The 20,885-nt window shown below is 39.2% G+C and overlaps 1 pseudogene; it reads left to right on the top strand.

Moving 5' to 3' along the window:
- The first annotated feature begins 10,929 nt into the window (after positions 1 to 10,929).
- LOC132671898 (peptidyl-prolyl cis-trans isomerase D pseudogene) lies at positions 10,930 to 12,298 on the top strand (annotated as a pseudogene).
- The last annotated feature ends 8,587 nt before the right edge of the window (positions 12,299 to 20,885 follow it).

Below are 20,885 nucleotides of genomic sequence, written 5' to 3' on the forward strand. Positions count from 1 at the left end.
CTTGATTTTGGCTCAGGTCATGATCTCATGGTCTGTAGGATCAAGTTCCACGTCGGGCTCTGTGCTGACAATAGAGCCTGCTTGGGATTTGGGGCTTCTTTCTCTCCTGCGTGTGCACACTCTCTCTCTCTCTTTTAAATAGATAAACTTAAAAAAAAATGTGGATTTTGGAGTTGGATAAACCTATATTTACATCTCCATCATTTCTATTATTGGCATAGTGGAGACTGGTTTCTAGCAAATCTTTGTTTTGATCCATACTCTCAAGTCACCTCCTAAATTTCCTCACCTGGGAGACTAGAGTGATGATTTAGGGCAGTGCTTCTCATGCATCAGGATCACCCCCAACATTCATAACACAGATTACTGGGCACCATCCTGAGAGTTTCTGATTCAGTAACGTAGGTGCTGCTTAAAAATATTAATTTTAAACAGTTTCTTAGGTGATGCTGATGCTGTTGATCTCGGAACTGTACATTGAGAACCAATGACCAAGGTGATGGTATTTATGAAGTCTTATCTTGGTATCTTTGGTAGCTGGCATAGTGACTGAAAAATAATAAGTGAAAAATTGCATTTTTTTTAAATATTAAAAAAATCTATCTAATGTTCAGTAAATCTTAGCTTTTCTCTAGGTCTAGATTACAATTATAAATTCCATTCTTCATCCTAATTAAAAATTTACTGTTGTCTACATCCCCTGATTGCGTATATACTAAAAAATAATGTAACATTAATTTTTTAAAAATCTGTCATTTCTGTGACTTTGGATAAGTGGATTATTCACTCCAAGCCTCTAATTTCTTGTAAAATGGGACCGATTTATTAAGTGAGAAAATAATACTCACCTGATGGGATTGGTACACGAATTAAATGAGATGGTGTTTTTAGTTAAATGGTAACTATTATGGGGAGGAGAGAGGCTATTTACATTGGTAGATGTGTTGGGCTAAACTTCTTAAAAGTGTTCAGTGAGAGATAGGACGAGGACAGATTTATAGGGCCAAGGGTCTGGTTTGTGTCACTTTATGCACTGAGACTCTCAATGGGCTAATCTGCGGCAGCAGGCATCCTGGAATTAGGGGGAGTTGACAAAGAACAAGAAAAAACTTGTTGGAAAAAGATGGAAGGCTTAAGAACATTTTAAGTCTATTTGTGCTGATTTTTTGGTAAAGAATGTACTCACTGTGTCTCTAGCTCTGGAGTTAGTACACAATTCACTGTTCAGTACATAGTTCTGTTTTCTGTTATTTCACTTAGGCTATAAATTCCTCTAAGGACAGGTATTAATATTCTCAATTTAAATATTAGTAAAAAGAGCAAGAGAGGCTAACAGACTGTCTACATTTAAATCTCTTAGCTATGTGTCATTTAGCAAAATGTGGTTTTAATTTGCAATTATTTCCCTGAAGATGTTTATGTTCAGCATCTTTTCATAAGTTTACCAACCACTTGGATATCCTTTTTTGTGTGAAGTGCCTGTTAAGTGCTTTGCTTATTTTTACATTGGGTTACTATCTTTTCTTTATTAATTTGTAAGATGGTTTACATATAGATAGATATTTTGGGATCAAGTTCTTTGTTGCACTGTAAAGAGAAGAAAATATCTTCTCCCGTTCTGGGGTCTGCCTTTTCATTCTTTTATTGTTGGTCTTTTTATGAACAAAAATTACCAATTTTAATAAAGTTTAATTATCTGCTTTTGTGTCCTTTAAATTTTTTTTTTTTTAACGTTTATTTATTTTTGAGACAGAGAGAGACAGAGCATGAGCAGGGGAGGGGCAGAGAGAGAGGGAGACACAGAAGCTGAAACAGGCTCCAGGCTCTGAGCTGTCAGCACAGAGCCTGACGCGGGGCTCGAACTCACGGACCGTGAGATCATGACCTGAGCCGAAGTCGGATGCTCAACCGACCGAGCCACCCAGGCGCCCCTTTTTTTTTCTTTTTTTCTTTTTTTTTAAATTTTTTTTTTAACGTTTATTTATTTTTGAGACTGAGAGAGACAGAGCATGAGCAGGGGAGGGGCAGAGAGAGAGTTGTGTCCTTTAAAAGAAACCTTTCCCTGCCCCTAGTCATGAAGATACTCTCCTGTTATTTTTTTTTTTTCCTTGTTATTTTAGCTTTTACATTTAGGTCTGAATTTTTTTTTTAACGTTTATTTATTTTTGAGACAGAGAGAGACAGAGCATGAACAGGGGAGGGTCAGAGAGAGGGAGACACAGAATCTGAAACAGTCTCCAGGCTCTGAGCTGTCAGCACAGAGCCTGACGCGGGGCTCGAACTCACGGACCGCGAGATCATGACCTGAGTCGAAGTCGGCCGCTTAACCGACTGAGCCACCCAGGCGCCCCAAGATTCACAAATTCCCTTTATATAATGGTCTATCAATGTGTTGTACTTCGTGTATGAACATAAAAATATCAAAGGTGAACTCTGGAATTAATCTAGTTATGTCCTCCAGAGAGAACAGAAATAGGTTAAAGAGAGATAATTACATAGAAGTGGTTTAATAAACAGTTTAGTATCATACCTGATTCACTCTTACTCAGGTCACAGAAGTGACTTTCTGAAGATGGGGCTGAATGAAATATGGCCAATCAATTTATTCACAAAGATCAGACCTTGACCTTGGTTTAGTTGAAGTCATATGCATATGTCCATCCATATTGTATACCAATGGAGTTGAATCTTAGTTTTAACATGACTTAAATGTAAGCCTTGAAACAGTGCAGCCTTGGAAAGGGCAGTACATCAACCAATAGTCAAGACACCTGGGTTCCAGTACCAGCTCTGCCAACAGGTTTTGTGACTTTGGGTAAGATCATAATAATTATTGAGCAGTTGTTAGGCTTCGAGAAACTGAACTAGGTATTTTATCATATTAAATCTTAATAGCCACTTTGTAAATCAAATAATACCTTTACTTTGTACAGGTGAGGAAATTAAAACTCTGAGAAGCTGATTAACAATAGCCAAGATCACTCAGCTGGTAAATGACAAAACTAGGGTTTGACACAAGCTTTTCTCTACACTAAAGTATTTCCATCATTTAATCTTTTGAGTCTTAGTTTATTTCTTTGTAGATGTGAAGCTCTGTATCCTTTGTAAATTTGATGTTTTTTGATTTCAGTGTAAATATTTAAATGTAATATTCTGTTCTTCTTTTATTAGTAGTATCCATTTTATGACTGTTGGTAGATCTTTTTCTTAGTTTGTATTATCTCTATTGAAAATTTATTTCAGTCAGATTTATCAAATTATGAAATCCTTATTTGGGTTGGCTTAACATTCCGTAGCATCATGGTTTAATTTTACATTTGTTATATTTGTAAAAGAAAGTTAAATATTACAGAATTTGACTCCTGCAGTCAAAAACTACAAGTACCTTTTGCTGAAAGTAGAGATGAAAGCAACTTCTATCCCCTCCAGCGGGAGATACCTAGTTATGTCTTCCAGAGAGGATGTTCCTCAGAAGGATGTTCCTCATATTTGTTTGCCCAAAGGGTAGGGGAATAGAAGCACCTACAATCATTTGCCAAACTCCTCCTCACTTTCGCTATCACTTTTGTCTGGTGCCTAAAGATAAAATTGTTATTGTGTATATGGGGACAAAAAGGGCATATTTATAGATAGATAAAAACAAATGATCCAAATCTATTATATCAACACTGTATCTCACTGGAGATCCAAAGACACAAGGAAATTGAAAGTGGGACAATAGAATAAGATATTATATGCAAATAGTAACCAAAAAAGAGCAGGTGTGGATATACTAATATCAGGCAAAATAGATTATAAACCAAAAAAGGTTATAAGAGACAAATAAGGACATTATATATTACACAAAGTTCAACATAGCAAGAAGTTTAATGCAAATAGTTATGTACTTTGTGACGGACCAAAATATATGAAGCAAAAACTGATAGAATTGAAGGGAGAAATGCACAGTTTTACAGTAAAAGCTGAAATCTTCTATAACCTACTCACAATAACGTATAGAACAACCAGACAGAAGATAAGCAGGGAAATAGAAGACTTAACACAATAAAACTATTAAATCTAACAGACATATATAGACCACTCTACCTAACAACAGAATTCACATTTTTTTTCTCAAGTGCACATGGAACATTTTCTAGGATAGACTATATATTAGGTCACAAATTAAGTCTCAATAGATTTTAAAATATAGATTTTAAAAGTATCTCCTCCAACAGCAATGAGATGAAGTTAGAAGTGAATAAAAAAAGGAAAGCTGGAAAATTCACAAAAAAACTAAGCCACACACTTTTAAACAAACAATAAATAAAAACAAAAATCACGAGGGATATGAGAAAATCTTAGAGATGAACAAAAATGAAACATAACATACCAAAACTCATAGGATTCAATGAAAGTGCTACCAAGGGGGGAATTTATAATTATAAATGCTTACATTCAAAAGAGAGATCTCAGATCAACAACATAATTTTCAACTAAGGAAATATAAAAAGAAGAATAAACTAAAACCAAAGATAACAGAAGGAAGGAAATAATAAAGATTAAAACAGATAAATGAAATAGAGGATAGAAAAGCAATAGAGAAGATTAATGAAACCAAAAGTTGGTTCTTCAAAAGATCAACAAAATTGCCAAACCTTTAGCTAGATGGACTAAGAAGAAAAGTCAAGACTCAAATTACTAAATGAGAAATGAAGATGGGACATTATTACCAATTTTATAGAAATAAAAGGATTATGAGACAATACTATGAACAATTGTATGCCAAAGTTGGATAACCTATATGAAATGGACAAGTTCCTAGAAACACACAACCTACTAAGACTAAATCACAAAGAAATAGAAAATTGGAATAGACCTATAACTAGTAAGAAGAGTGAATCAGTATTCAGAGATCTTCAAACAAAGAAAACCTGTGGACCCGATGGCTTCACAGGGGAATTCTACCAAGAAGTACTAATACAATCCTTCTCAAACTTTTCTAAAAAACTGAAAAGGAGGGAACACTTCCTCATTTTTGTGATGTCAGCATTACCTGATACAGGATAGCCAAACAAAGACACTACAAGAAAACTACAGTCTAATATCCCTGATGAACATAGGTGCAAAAACCTCAACAAAATATTAGCAAACAGAATTCTGTAGCATATTAAAAGGTTACACACCATGACTAAGTGGGATTTATTACTGGAATGCAAGGATGGTTCAACATATGAAAATTGATGAATATAATTCACCACATCAACATGCAGGGGGTAAAACACATTATCATCTCAACTGATGCAGAAAAAGTATTTGATAAAATTTAGCACATTTCACACTTTCATGATAAACACTCAACAAACTAGGGATAGAAGGAAACTATCTCAACCTAGTAAGAATCATAGAATAAAAATGCATAGTAAACATTATATTCAATGATGAAAGACTTTTCCTCTAAAATCAGGATCAAGGCTTTCACCACTTGTATTCAGAACACGACTGGAAGGGGCGCCTGGGTGGCTCTGTCAGTTAAGTGTTGGACTTGGGCTCAGGTTATGATCTCACGGTATATGGGTTCGAGCCCTGTGTCCAGCTCTGTGCTGACAACATGGAGGCCGCTTGGGATTCTCTCTGTCTGCCGTTCCCCTATTCACACTGTCTCTTTCTCTCTCAAAATAAATAAATAAACTTAAAAAATTTAAAAACAAAAACAGAATACAAGTGTTGGGGCACCTGGCTGGTTCAGTTGGAAGAACATGTAGCTCTTGATCTCAGAGTCATGAGTTTGAGCCCCCATTGGTGTAGAGATTACTAAAAAATTTCCAACAAGAAATAAGGGGTGCCTGGGTGGCTCAGTTGGTTAAGCATCCAACTGTTAGTTTTGGCTGGGGTCATGATCTCATGGTTCATGTGATCAAGCCCCACATCAGGCTGCTGCATGCTGACAGCACAGAACCTGCTTGGGATTCTCTCCCTCTCTCTTTGCCCTTCCCCTGCTTGTGTTATCTCTCTCTGTCAAAAATAAGTAAACTTAAAAAAAAAAGAAATAAAAGGCATCCAAAGTGAAAAAGAAGTAAAATATCTCTGTTTGCAGATAATATGACTTTATATGTAGAAAACTCTAAAGATTCCACACAAAAAAACCTGTTAGAATAAATCATGAATTCAACAAAGTAGCAGAATCAAAGTCAACACATGAAAATAATTTGCATGTCTATACACAAACAATGAACAATGTGAAAACAAATTATAAAAACAATTCCATTTACAGTAGCATCACAATGAATAAAATACTTAGGAATTAACTTAACCAAGGAGGTGAAAGACTTGTACAATGAAAACTAGAAAGCATTGCTGAAAGAATTGGAGAAGACACAAATGGAAATAGATTCTATGTTCATGGATTGGAAGGCAATATTGTTAAAATGTCAATGCTACCCAAAGTGATCTGTAGATTCAATGCCTATTAAAATCCCAATGATGTTTTTCACAGAAATAGGAAAACCCATCTTAAAATTTGTATGGAATTTCAAGTGACCCTGTATAGCCAAATCGATACTGAAAAAGAAGAAAAACATTGGAGGACTTCTACTTCCTGATTTCGAAACTTAGTTCAAAGATACAGTAATAAAAACAGAGTGGTATTGGCATAAAGCAGACATATAGACCCATAGAATAGAATAGAGAGCCCAGAATTAAACCCTTATGTATATGGCCAAATGATTCTTGACAAGGACTCCAAGACCATTAAATGGGTAAAAAACAGTCTTTTCAACAAATGGTACTGGGAAAACGGTATATCCACATGCAAAATAATGAAGGTGGACCTTTACCCAACACCACATACAAAAATTAACTAAAAATTGCTCAAAGACCCAAATGTAAGACCTAAAACAATAAAACTCTTAGAAGAAAATATAAGACAAAAGCTTCACAACATTGTATTTGGCAATGATTTCCTGACTATAACATAAAAGGAAAAATAGACAAATTGGACTTCGTGAAAATTTTTAGTAATTTGTGCATCAAAAGACAACTATCAACATGCCCTTGTTGTGATGAGTACTGGGTGTTGGACGAAAGTGTTGAATCACTATATTGTACACCTGAAACTAATATTACACTGTATGTTAACTGGAATTTAAATAAAAACTTAAAAAAAAGACACTATCAACACAGTAAAAAGACAACCCACAGAATGGGAGAAAATATTGGTAAATCATATATCTGATAAGACAATTATAGCTAAGATATATAAAGAACTATTACAATTCAATAATAAAAAAGCAACCCAATTAAAAAATAGGCAAAGGATCTGAGTAGATGTTTCACCAACGATGTGCAAATGGCCAATGACCATGTGAAAAGATGTTCAACATCGCTAAACATTAGGGAAATGCAAATCAAAACTGCAGTGAGATACCACCTCATACCCAGTAGGATGGCCACTACCCAAAAGACGGGAAACAATAAGTGCTGGTGAGGATGTAGAGACATTGGAAACCTCGTGCACTGTTGATGGGAATGTAAAAGGTAAAGCTGCCATGGAAAACAGTATGACAGTTCCTCAAAAAATTAAAAATAGAATTACCATATGGCCCAGCAATTCCACTTCTTGGTTTTTACCCAAAAGAAGTGAAAGCAGGGTCTGGAAGAGATATTTGTACACCCATGTTCACAGAAGCATTATTCACAATAGCTAAAACATGGAAGCAACCTGTGTTCATCGGTGGTTGAATGGATTAGCAAAATGTGGTATACACACACAATGGAATATTATTCAGCCTTAAAAAGGAAAGAAATTCTGCCATACACTGTAACATGGATGAAACTTGAGGACAATATACTCAGTAAAGTAAGCACAGAATGACAAATACTATATGATTCCGTTTATATGAAGTACATGTTCAAAATCATAAAGACAATGTATAATGGTGGTTTCCAGGAGACGGTGAAGGGGAGTACAGGGAGTTACCATCTAATGGGTAAAGAGTTTCAGTTATACAAGATGAAGAGTCACGGGGATTGATAGGGATGATGGTTCTACAACCATGTGAATGAATTTAATACCTCTGGACTTCACACTTAAACTTAAAGATGGTAATACAACAACAGAAAAAAGTGGGAAAAAAGACAATGGAGACGTCTCTTCAATGTACTGAGAGAGATTATCCACCTAGAAGTTTATATGCTATAATTTGGATAACTATAATTATATATCATAATACTAAACATAAACATAAAGTGACAATTTTATGTCATTTAACATATTAAACTCTTATTCAAGAGAGAGGTAAAAATGAAGCATTTTCAGACATACAAAGACCAAAAGAGTTTGCTACCCAAAGACCCTTCTTTATAAGAGACATGTTAAAGAGTAGATTAGCAAGAAAAAACAAAACTCAAAAGGCACATACAAAAAAGCATAGAGGTTTTTTAATCTGTCAATAAATTTTCATGAACTATTAATTATTAAGAATAATGTTTTTAAATTACAAAATTAAAATTTCAACAGCAATAATAAAATTGGGCATATTAAACAATGGGCCTGTTAAAAGGTTATTGTCATGATCAGGAGAAGAATTAAAAATATTGACTAATTTTATTTGTTAGTAGCAAAAATAATAGTTAAGATTGTATATTAAAAATTCATGGACAAAGACTAAAAGAACAGAAATACAATACATGCTTTGAAAACCAGCAAAGGGTTTATTTTATTTTTTAAAGATTAGAAATTGATTTTTATTTTTTTTAAAGTTCATTTATTTCTTTTGAGAGAGAGAGAGAGAGAGAGAAGGGGAGGGACAGAGAGAGAGGAAGAGAGAATCCCAAGCACTGTCAGTGCAGAGCCCCAAGCAGGACTCGAACTCACAAACTGTGAGATCATGACCTGAGCGGAGATCAAGAGTCAGACGTTTAACTGACTGAGCCACCCAGGTGTCCCCAAAACAGCAAAGGGTCTTAAAAGGGGAGCAGTGTGGATGTGGAAATTTTTATCATTTTTCTAGAAGTTAATAAAGGAGACAAATTTTTTAAAAAAGAACCGTAAACAGAAAATACAAAGAAATTGGAGAAAAACAGTCCAAATCAAATAGCATTCACACAACATGAAAGAGAACCTTACCCTATGTTTAACTGAGATGAGTGTTTCTAAACCAGAAAGAGATGGTAGGTCAAGATAGCTTTCCTAACTCATAGTTCTTGAATTTGCTCTTTAAGATGTTTTAGTGAAGAGCTATATATATATATATATATGAAAATACTATTCTCACGATCTCTGCCTGAAGAATCTACTGGAAAAAAAACTTCAGACAACCAAAAATGACAGGACAGAAAACAGCATAAAGGATAGTGGCAATGATCATCAGTGGTCCTTATTATCACAAACCTGAATCTGATCAAGTCTTTAGATCTAACTGCCAAGTCACAGGAAATACAGTGACCAGAGCAACATGTTTAAACACCACAGGGATGCAATCACAAAATCCAGAGTACAGAGAGAGAGAGGGAGAGGGAGGGGGCATAGAGAGAGGGAGAGAGAGAATCCCACACCTAACAGTGCAGAGCCTGACGTGTGGCTCAATCCCTCAAACCATGAGATCATGACCTGAGCTGACCCAAGAGTCAGATGCTTAACCAACTGAGCCACCTAGGCGCCCCACTATCTATCTTCATCAATAAATAAATCGTAAGAAAAAAAAAGATGAAGAGAGAACCTATAAGTAACAGTCATAAGAGACATATTAACCAATTGCAATTATTAGACCTTATTAGGAGTCAAAGAAACTGTATAAATATTTATGAGGTAATTGAGGAAATTTGAATGCTGGAAATTGAATGACATGAAAGATTATTGTTTTATTTTTTTAGGGATTGTAATGGTATATTTAAAATTTTTTTTAATGTTTATTTAAAGAGACAGAAAGAGACAAAGCATGAGCATGGGAGGGGCAGAGAGAGGGGGAGACACAGAATCTGAAGCAGCTCCAGGCTCTGAGCTGTCAGCACAGAGCTGGACGTGGGGCTGGAACTCATAAACCGCGAGATGATGACCGGAGCCAAAGTTGGACACTTAACCCACTGAGCCACCCAGGCGCCCCTGTAATGGTATATTTTTAAGGTATGTTAGTGATAATTCTTTAGGTTGTATATAATAAGTCCTTATGTTTTAGAAAAACCTGCTGCACTATTTACACATGAAAATATATGGCATCAGAATTTGCTTCAAAGCAATCTGGGATGGGTGATTGGCCAACACATGGTTGGCAATGAGTTGAAAATTGTTGAAACTGGCTGATGAGTGTATGGAGTTTCATTATAGTAGTTTTTCTGCTTTTGTTTATATTTTAAAATTTCTGTAACAAAAAGCTACAATAAAAATAAAGACTAGCAATAAATGAATTGTGTTCAACATAAGTATGTAGGAAAAAACCAATAGGGGAAAAAGCTAAAGAAAATAGAGGGAAAATTCAGATAAGAACAAAAAGTAATGAAATAGAAAAAAAAGATACAGTTAATAGAAAAAGATGGTACAGTTGAGAAGATCAACAAAATCCAAAATGGTTCTTTGGAAGAGATAATAAAATAAACAAACCACTATGAAGATTTATCAAGAGTAAAAAGAGAAAAGGTATAATAAAAATTATTTGGAATGATGACAGAGTAGGCTGGAAATAAAATAGAGATTATTCCATTCAAGACAAAAATCATAAACCAATTATCCTATGATGCTAAAGTGCTAAGATGTTAAGTCAAATCTTAGCAATTTGAATTTGGTCACTTATATAAAAATAATCGTAATCAAGTAGGGTTTGTCCTGAAAAGGTAAGGAATTTCAACATCATAAAATCTCTTAAGGAATATACCATATTAACAGGCTTTCGGGTCGCGCTGCCAGGTGTCCAAGAGGTTCTCTGAGTTCCCACTCAAGTACATCTGCAATTCAAAATGCCGCACCCATCCCCCCAAACTCAGCCCTCCAACCCTAGTAACTCCCAAGTCTTTTCTGAGGTGGACGTTGGAGGGGAACAAGTTGGTTGAATTGTCTTAGAATTGCTTGCAGATATTGTACCCAAAACTGCAGAAAAATTTTGTGCATGTGTACAGGAGACAAAGGTATTGGACCCACCACTGGGAAACCTCTCCATTTTGAAGGATGCCCTTTCCATCAGATTATTAAGAAATTTATGATTCAGGGTGGAGACTTCTCAAATCAAAATGTGACAGGTCGAGAAAGTATTTACGGTGAAAAATTTGAGGATGAAAATTTTTATTATAAGCATGATCAGGAAGATTTATCGAGCATGGCAAATGCAGGTTGCAAATACAAATGGTTCTCAGTTCTTTATCACAACAGTTTCCCTCTCCTCATTTGGATGGGAAACATGTGATACTTGGCCAAGTAATTAAAGGAATGGGTGTGGCAAGGATACTGGAAAATGTAGAAGTGAAAGGTGTAAAACCTGCCAAATTGTGTGTTATTGCAGAATGCAAAGAATTGAAGGAAGGGGATGATTGGAGCATATCTCCAAAAGATGGTTCTAATGACAGTCATCCAGGTTTCCCTGAGGATGCAGATATAGATTTAAAAGATGTAGATAAAATGTTACTAATAACAGAAGACTTAAAAATATTGGAAATACTTTTCTTCAAATTCCAGAACTGGGAGATGGCCATTAAAAAAATATATGAAAGTTTTAAGATATGTGGAAGGTTCAAAGACTTATTGAGAAAGCAGATAGATTGAAGCTGCACTGACAGCTTTAAGCTGCGAGCTGAATATTGGTGCTTGTAAACTGAAGATGTCAAGTTGGCAGGGAACAATTGGCAGTTGTTTGGAGGCTCTTGAAACAGACCCATCAAATACCAAATCATGGTACTATAGAGCTCAGGGATGGCAAGGATTAAAAGAATAGATCAAGCATTGGCTGATCTTTTTGTTTTTGTTTTTAACATTTATTTATTTTTGAGAGAGGGAGAGAGACAGACCACGAGCAAGGTAGGGGCAGAGAGAGAGGGAGATACAGAACCCATCTGAAGCAGGCTCCAGGCTCTGAGCTATCAGCACAGTGCCTGATGTGGGGCTTGAACTCATGGACCATGAGATTTTACCTGAGCTGAAGTTGGATGCTTAATCCACTGAGCCACCCAGGTGCCCCAAGCATTGACTGATCTTAAGAAAGCTCAGGAGATAGCACTGGAAAATAAAGCTATCCGGGCAGAACTGTTGAAAGCCAAAGAAAAGATAAAGGCACATAAAGATAGGGAGAAGGCAGCATATGCAAAAATGCCTAATAAGCAATTCAGCTTTACTTAAATATTATGCATTGATTGTATAAAGACAATAAGAAATTTTAAGATTTTTCTCTGTTACAGATGATCCTTGATGTGTTTCCTTTGATACTTCAGTTTCCCAATGTTTACAGCTTAGGAATACTGAAAAGGGTTCAATCTTATTAAAACAGAGTTTCACACACACATACACACAAAAGGAATACACCATATTAACAGATTAAAGAAAAATATATAACATTCTTAATAGATGCAGAAGGAGCACTTGATCAATTTTCTACAATCATTTAAAAATGTAAAGTTTTAGTAAACTTAAGGGTAAAAGGTTGTCATCAAAGTGGTATTGCATATAAACAGGTTGAAGAAAAAAACTATAATGATCTTATAGGTCTAGAAAATTTTTTTTATAAAATTCAACATAAATTCATTTAAAAATTATACCTTTTACCAAACTAAAGGGTAAAAACCTACTGCAAAGATCATATTTAGAAATGAGACTGCAGAAGCAGTGCCAATTAAAGTCAGGAATAAGACATATATATCCACTACCATAGAGTCTATTTATCATTGTACTGACAATCTTAGCCAATGCAATAAGACGCAAAAAGAAAGATATAAGAATTAGAAAGGGAGAGACCAAATTACTCTTATTTGTAGACAATATGATTGTCTACAGAGAAAGTTTTCTGGAAACATGATCAGTATATAAGAATTGGTAAAGGTAAATATTGTTAGCGAATGTAGTTGAAAATATATCTCACTTGTAACTGCCTCATAAACTATAAGATACATAGGAATAAACTTAAGAGATGTGCAAAATGTTTAAAGAGAAAGTTAGTATTGAAGGACATGAAATAAGACTTGAATATATGGATAGGAAGACTCAATGTCAAAAGATGACAATTCTTCTCCAAATTATCTTAAAATGAAATGAAATGAGAATTTTTAAAATTTATGGAATGGTACAACTTGACAAATTGATTCAAAAAACTGTATAAGGAAGCACCAAGAATATCTAAGACAGTATGAATAAAATGAACAAGATGAAAGAACTCGCCTTACCCAATAGCAACACTTCTTACAAAGCTGGAGTGATAAACACACACGGTGTGATATTGGTATAGGGATAGATGAATGGGCCAGTGGAACAGAATGGAGAGCCCTGACCCTATAACAACCTTCCAAGTATAAACATGGCTGCTTCACTTCTACTTTTCACATCTCATGCAAATTTCTCCTATGGCCAACTCCAGCCCAGTACCATACAGGAAAGGGAATTCTAGGAAGTAGGATTCCAACATAGCTAAGTTGGCACAGTACAAAGCCACCACAGCCCACCCTTTGTCAACTTGGCATCCATAAATACCCCTTTTCACTACACTTAACTTTGAAATGAAGTTTAAAAGCCAATGATAGCCAAATTGTGCCTCTACTTAACATGATGCATCTATCCCTTGCACAATGAAAGCCTATCAGATAATTGGTTAACCATATGGAGAAATAAAAAGTGCATTCTTAATGCTCCCTGCCAAAAGAGGATATAAAGTCTCTTTATTCATAGTTCAGTGTTGTTCATTTCTCTTATAGCTGAGTCACATTTCTCCTGTGATATCCTGTAAATTACTGACAAATAATGTTAAAAACTTATTCAGACAGTAGAGGAATGGGGAGGGGAAAGAAATTTTTTTATTAAAACGCAAAAATATTTACATTGAAATAAGAAGAAAAGTTTCATACTCATTTCTGCAGCTGATTGTGTTGATTTAGCTGGTATTTATAAATCCTCTCCCACTTCCCATTTCATATTCTCTTCTTGGTGAGGTGACCTTTGTTTCTGGTCTGGACTATTAACACTTCTTCCTGTATTGGGTTGTAGCAGTTTTTCCATTGACATTAATCACAGGAAATGGGAATACCAAGAGGCTCCCCATTCTCCCCTTTGGAAGTCAAGACTAGTCACCCCAGACAATACAGTAAACTTCTTTTTTGCCTGTTGATTCACTGGCAAGAGAAGTTCAAAGTAGCCGGGGCCAGACTCAACATCCAGTTGAGTGCAACCACTGCTGTGTTCTCTGTGGGAATATTTCTCTTTTGGGAACTAATACTTTTATTTTGTTTTAATTTTTTTTAATGTTTATTTTTGAGACAGAGAGAGACAGAGTATGAATGGGGGAGGGCCAGAGAGGGAGACACGGAATCTGAAGCAGGCTCCAGGCTCCGAGTTGTCAGCACAAAGCCCAACGCGGGGCTCGAACTCACAGACCGTGAGATCATGACCTGAGGCGGAGTCGGAAGCTCAACGGACTGAGCCACTCAGGGGCCCCGGGAACTAATACTTTTAGATCAGCAGAACTCAATGTTTCAGAGACAGAAAGCAACATTTTTGCTAGAGAAGCACTGTGTGTTTTATTGAGGGAAGCTGTTCTCATTTCTAACCTCTGCTTCTTGATCCACGAACCACTGCTTTGGGAGAAACAGCAGTATACATCAGTTGCTGATTTAGAGAACATCTTGCATCCTGAAGGACATTACCTAAGCCCTGCAAGGTGTTGCCATGCAGGTAGTTCCGTAACTGAGTCTTGAAAAGGCCATTCTATTGTTCTCTCAGGCCAGCTGCTTCAGGATACATGGTAAGACCAGTAGATTCCATAAGCTTGAGCCTGTTGCCACTCTTCTTGAATGTAAAAGAAATTCTTCCGTCAGCTGTAGAAAATTTCAGGTCCCTTACATTGACCTTGAGATGGGAATTTAGAGCCCCAACTCATCATATTCTTTCCCCAAGTTCTTCAGGGCATTTTAACAATCCACCAATCTTATTCTAATTATATTCAAGCAACTACTTGGTCAATCAAAGCACTGACTTCTATAGGCACCAAATTACAATTGTCTACAGGTGATCATTTTTCTCCCATTCTGTGACATGGAGTACTAGTGATCCCTACCCCTGGTAGCCCTTGGTAATCCTTGGCAAGGGTCATTTATGCCTTTAAATCTAATTCGATCACAGAATCAATGGATAATCTGGCAGGCAGTGGGGAAGGAAAGATGGATGTGAAATGGGGGAGCAAGGACAAATTGGAACCCAGGAAGAAGAGCAAGAATGAGCTAGAAACTGTTTCAGTCTCACACCGTCTCTAAGCCTCTAACTTTGTTAATTCAGGTGACCTGCAGAAGAATCTGGTCCTTTGTTTTAGAACTAACTCCACAACTAGCCCAGGAGTTGGGGGAAACTGTAGAGGCTCTGATGGGAAATAAAGGAGCTTTGTGCCCATCTGCTTTCTCCCATTTCCCCCACCAGCAAGGTGAGCCAGCAAATCTGTCATAATGCATGAGCCACCACAGGGCCTGCCTTCCACAGTGTAAACATGACAGCTGCTACTTCACTTCTGTTGCCAATCTGTAGCATGCAGATTTCTCCTGTGGCCAGCCCTAGCCCAGAACCATGCAGGGAAGGAAATTCTGGGAAACGTAGTCCTAGCTTAGCCAAGTTGACACAATATAAAGCCACTACACTATTTATAAAATGGTTTAAAACATGTATAACTTAAGCCATAAATATGTGGTATGAGTATAAAGACATTCTTGAGCATGAAAAATATAACTAAGGGTGAGCTCTGGGGAGGAGGAAGGGAACAGGAGTAGGGAGGGCACACAGGCCATCAATTTTGTGTAATCTTTTATCTCTTAAAACGAAACAACTGTAGTAAAAATATTTGATACAGTACGTGGTGGTGGACATAATGATATTCTTTTTTTAAATCTATACTTGCCTATAGGTGTGAAACGTAGAGAGGAGGAAAAGGAGGGGGGGAAATGGTAATAATAATAATTGCTGATATTTACTGATCACTTAGGCTTTGCACTTGGGTTATGCCACTTAGGTAGAGAATGGGTTTCTTTCTCTGGATTGAGGGAAGAAGCACAGCTGTAGACACCAACATTTTGACCCCTTGTCAGGATCCCAGAGCTCCTGGGAATCTGGAAAGATGGAGATGTGTTATGGGGGAGCCCCCCTGCTGCCCTTACTCCCAACATCCTTGAGAATTCTTGTCCCTTTTCTCCTTTTGCCCTCTCTTGTGCAGGGTCTCTCCATCTCTCTTGCTCTCTCGACTTTCCAAAGTTTTTGCGTCCAGAAGAAAGGTGCTAAGTGGGGGCAAGTGCAGGTCTTGGGAGCTACAATGCAGGGCACACACACATCAGGCCTTAAGTCAAGCCCAGCCCACAGGATGAGAGGGCCCGAGGCTACTGTGGGGAAGCCACACACCTCCTCCCCCCTGCCCGGCTGTCTCAGCTCCAACCCACACCTGTTCCTCCCCTCATCTACTCCTCCCGCCTCCCTTTGCACCTGACAGGCCAAGAGCAAACAAGGTTGTTTGTTCCTCTCTTCGTGCAATGCACAGTCACACAGGGAGGCACCATATATGCTGGCGACACACATTGCACTTTGCAGTTACCTACTGTTTCCTAACTTTTTTGTGTGTACGCTGCTTTTAAGACTTTCTCTGAAATCCTATGCTCTTCAATTAGACTGAAGTCAACAAACATCTGTTTGTTTGAGGCCTATTTTATGTGCGGGGTTAATGAGGGGTACAAAGGGATGAAGAACACAGTTTCTTCCCATTGGGAACTCACAATCTCATGACGGGGGAGATTCTGTGGGAGTATGAAGTGCAGAGAGTATAACTTCAGAGAATCAGGAAGGCTCCTTAGAGGAAGCTCTCCTCTGCAGACAACCTTCAAAGAGAGGAAAGCCTATGAAGGGAAGGAGTGGGTGAGATTAGGCAGAAAGAAAATGCTGTGAGAGAAGAGAGAGGGGCCAGTTAGTATGGGTCCCTTGGGGGACTGTCAGCTGTAAGGATGGGTAAGGACAGAGGGAAGAAGGGGGAATGATCAGAGAAGAACAACCCTCGTGCAATGACGGTAGTTTGTGTTCTACCCACTTAGAGTACTTTAGAGCTGATCGGGCCGTTGGCAAACTAGCCAAAGCCCTTTCTTGTACTAAAAAGGAAGGACATCGAGGCCCAACTAAATGGGGAGTGATTTGCACAAAAGGCAAAACTGGGTCCAGGATTCAGCTTCCAGATCACTCTATCAGCTTCCAGATAAAATCAGCACTTTGTCTTTTTATCCATCAGCCATGCCTGCCACAGTGCCTAGCACGTTGTAGGCACAAACCTATTTGCTGAAGTGAATTCTGTTTCTCTAGTTTCAGAATTCTGTTTCTCCAGAAACTTATTCCTCCAGTTTCTGAAGAAATGGACAAGAAAGAGGGATGGTCCTCTCCCCAACCCTGTTATAGCACAGGCACCGTGCAGGGTGCATATTGATGCTATCTTCTTGATCCCCACAGTCTTGCTGTTATTCCCACTTCACAGACAAGGAAACTGCATCTGGAGAGCTAGGTGGTTTGTTTACAGCTAGTGAAGTGTCTGAATTCAAATCCAGGTCCATCTGACTCTAAATTCCATGACGAGGGTGTCAGAGGAAATGGTTGGAATTGAGTTTCATTGAATTGATTTCTACTCCATGCCCACAGCTCTTGGGGCAGGATTTTTTTTCCTTTGGGGTAAACGGGGGAATAGCATTGTAGTAGAAGAGTACGTGTGAGAGAGGGTGAATCCTTTTAGGGACTACCTTGCTTTAACTGCTCATAACTGACAACACCAAACAAAGGTGTTGGTTCTTTTTTTAAGGTCGCTGCCCTTCAGTCTTTAGTTCCTCTCTGCATCAGGGGCATTCAAACCCCATCTGAGGATCCAGAAACTCAGAGATATTGACAAAATGGAAAGACATAAAAAGAATTGGATTATGGCATATGTGACCTCTCCAAGTGTCTTATAATCAGATGGAGTTGGAGAGGGGAGAGGATGGGAGAACCATCTAGAAAGATGTTTCTGTGTTTAGAAGAAAGGAAAATAGAGATAGTGGTGGTGATGGTGTGTGTGTGTGTCTTGGAGGTAAGTGTTGGGTGGTGTTGGGCAGGGGGAGAACAGATCTGTCACAGGCTCTGCGTCCCAGCCCAGACCTCCCCTCATCCCCCAGGCAGGTTTCTGGGGTTCTCACCAAGCCTTTGCCACTCCCTACTAAAGCTAGGGACGTTGAGTCAAGGGTTGGGGAAAGGTTGGAAGAGAACTGAGTGGGAAGGAGCACTGAAAGTCCCAGGGAAGCTCGTTTTCCAGGCCAGGTGCAGAGGCTGGGCCTTGCTGCCAGCTGGAGGTCTAGGAGTGGGGTGGGGGCTCTGGCTGCCTGTTTGTTCAGCACTGAACTGAGATTCCTGTTAGGAAATGCCCTTGTTTGTGCCCAGACTGATTTGTTTGCTGTTCACACTTACATGGAGAGCTGCTCCTTGGAGTCCTGGCTTCAAACATAGAGGTAGGCGTGGGAAGGGGGAACATGGTTGGAACCCAGAGCCTACAGGGTCCAGAGAATAACCTGGGAAAACGAATGTCTACAGCTTCTGGTGAGGAGAGGGAGGGGTGGACCTCACTGGAAGCTCAGCCCTGACTTCTTCCTTTCCAGAGAAGAGCCATGTGGGCCTTGCCCAAAGAGGAGTCCCGACTCAGGAATCATTTGGAGTTTGGCTTCCTCACTCCCTGTGGGAACTGTCTCGTGGGGAGCAAAACATCTTAATGCAAGTTCCACCTTGGGATGCTGATTTAGTTGGTCTGGGGTGTGGCCAGGGCATCAGGACTTATAAAACCTTCCCGGGTGATTCCAACTGTGCAGCCAAGGTGAGAACCACTGTTCCAGAGTCTACAAGCTTCTCAAACCTTCACATGCGTGTGAATCACCGTGGGATCTTATTAAATTGTAGATCTGCATCAGTAGGCCTGGGCTGTCTCCTTAGCATCTGCGTTTCCAACAGACTCCAGGGTGATGCTAGTGCTGCTGGCCTAGGGACCATACTTTGAATGGCAAGGCTCTCTACCCGCTTTGGACTTCTCATTCCAATTGCCCCCATTGCTCAGAAGGAAGGAGGCAGAACCATGAACCCCAAAGCTTCCTGCACCTGTTCACCTGGCCCACTCTTTTCCCACTACCTTACTTGGTAAGTAAGCAACAGACCTCACAGACACTGGCCAAGGCCAGTCATTCTCAGAGTCTCCGTGGACCAAACAGATCCCTGACCCTACCTGAGACAAACCAATTCAACTAGCTCCAGTTGGGAGTATAGCAGAGGGCAGGAGGAAAAGCAACAGGCACAGCCTTCTCTGTCCTCTTGGCAAAGTAGGCCTGATGGGCATACAGGACACAAACATTCTATGGTAGGGTATGGTTCTAAGGATGGCTGTAATAATATTTTCCTCCCATATAATCTGTTACAAAGAGGCCTTGTCACTTCCCCAGCCACTCTTCTCGGATCTAGGCTAGACCTATGACTTGTTTTAGCCTGTAGAATGTAGAGAAAGTGACACTGTGTAACTTCTAAGGCTGGGCCTAATGATCTGAAGTTTTCCCTTTGCCATTCAGGATGCTCACTCTCAGGAAACAGTTTCCATTTAAGAAGCCCAAGCTAGTCACGTGGAGAGTTTGAGAGAGGTCCCAGCCTTCCAGCCAACCCTTCACCAGAAGATGCTGACCTGGGGGAAGGCAGAGGAGGCAAGGATAGGACCCTGTTTGCTTTCCCTTTTCCCTGGGAAGGCAGTGTGGTGGAGCAAAAGAAGAATGGTCTTAGAAGTCAGACAGACCTAGGCTTACATTAGGCGTGTGCACAGTCACATAGTGAGAGTTTGGGGAGACTCACACCTCCTCGTCTGTCCCCATCTTGCTCCCCTTGCAGCTTTTCCCATCCCAGAAAATGGCAACTTCATCCCTTTAGCTGTTCAGGCCAAAAAACTCAGGCTTCCTTGGATCCAGCCTTTCTCTCATCCTCATATCCAGTCCATCAGCATAATTCTTATAAAGCCCTACCTTCCAAATATAGCCGGAATCAGACTTCATCCAGCCACTTCCACTGCTACCACAGGGGGGCTGAGCCTCTTGTCTTTTGTTGGGATCACTACAAGAGCTACCTATCCGTGTCTTTGCTCCCATCCTTGCCCCTTTCCAGTCTCCAGCCCAGCAGCCAGGGTAGTTTTGGTAAATGGGCTTAGAGCAGGTCACTTCTTTGCTAAATATCCTCCAATGACTTCCCAAGTCATCCCAGGTAGAGGCTGACAAGGCCCTCGAGAGCTCTTCTCTCTCTAATCTCATCCACTACTATTCAGCACCCCTCACCCCATATGTACGCACACACTCTGCTCTAGCCACACTGGCCTTCTGGCTTTCCCTTGACCAAATCAATACTTCTTTACAAATAAGGAACACAAGACTCAGAAAGGAGGGTAAGCCACCTGTCAAGGTGATACAGCTAGTACATGGCTGAAGAGAGGGACACTCCTTCCTGCCTCCAAGCTACTCTGGCTCTGACCTTACATTGTCCACCCTTCCTGAGGGAACTCATAGCCTCAGCCTGGGGGGTGGGGATGCTTCTGGAGCTTTTCTGGGCTGGTGTTTCTCTGCTGGCTGGGATGACATTTGAACTTGGTGCTGGGGAGGATCCTGTGTGCTCACTGCCTGGGTAGGCTCTGCCCAGAAACAGAACAGGTGGGCTCATGATGCTGGCCACTGGC

This window comes from Panthera onca, chromosome A3 (genome assembly GCF_046562875.1).
Source record: "Panthera onca isolate mPanOnc1 chromosome A3, mPanOnc1 haplotype 2, whole genome shotgun sequence".
NCBI lineage: Eukaryota > Metazoa > Chordata > Mammalia > Carnivora > Felidae > Panthera > Panthera onca.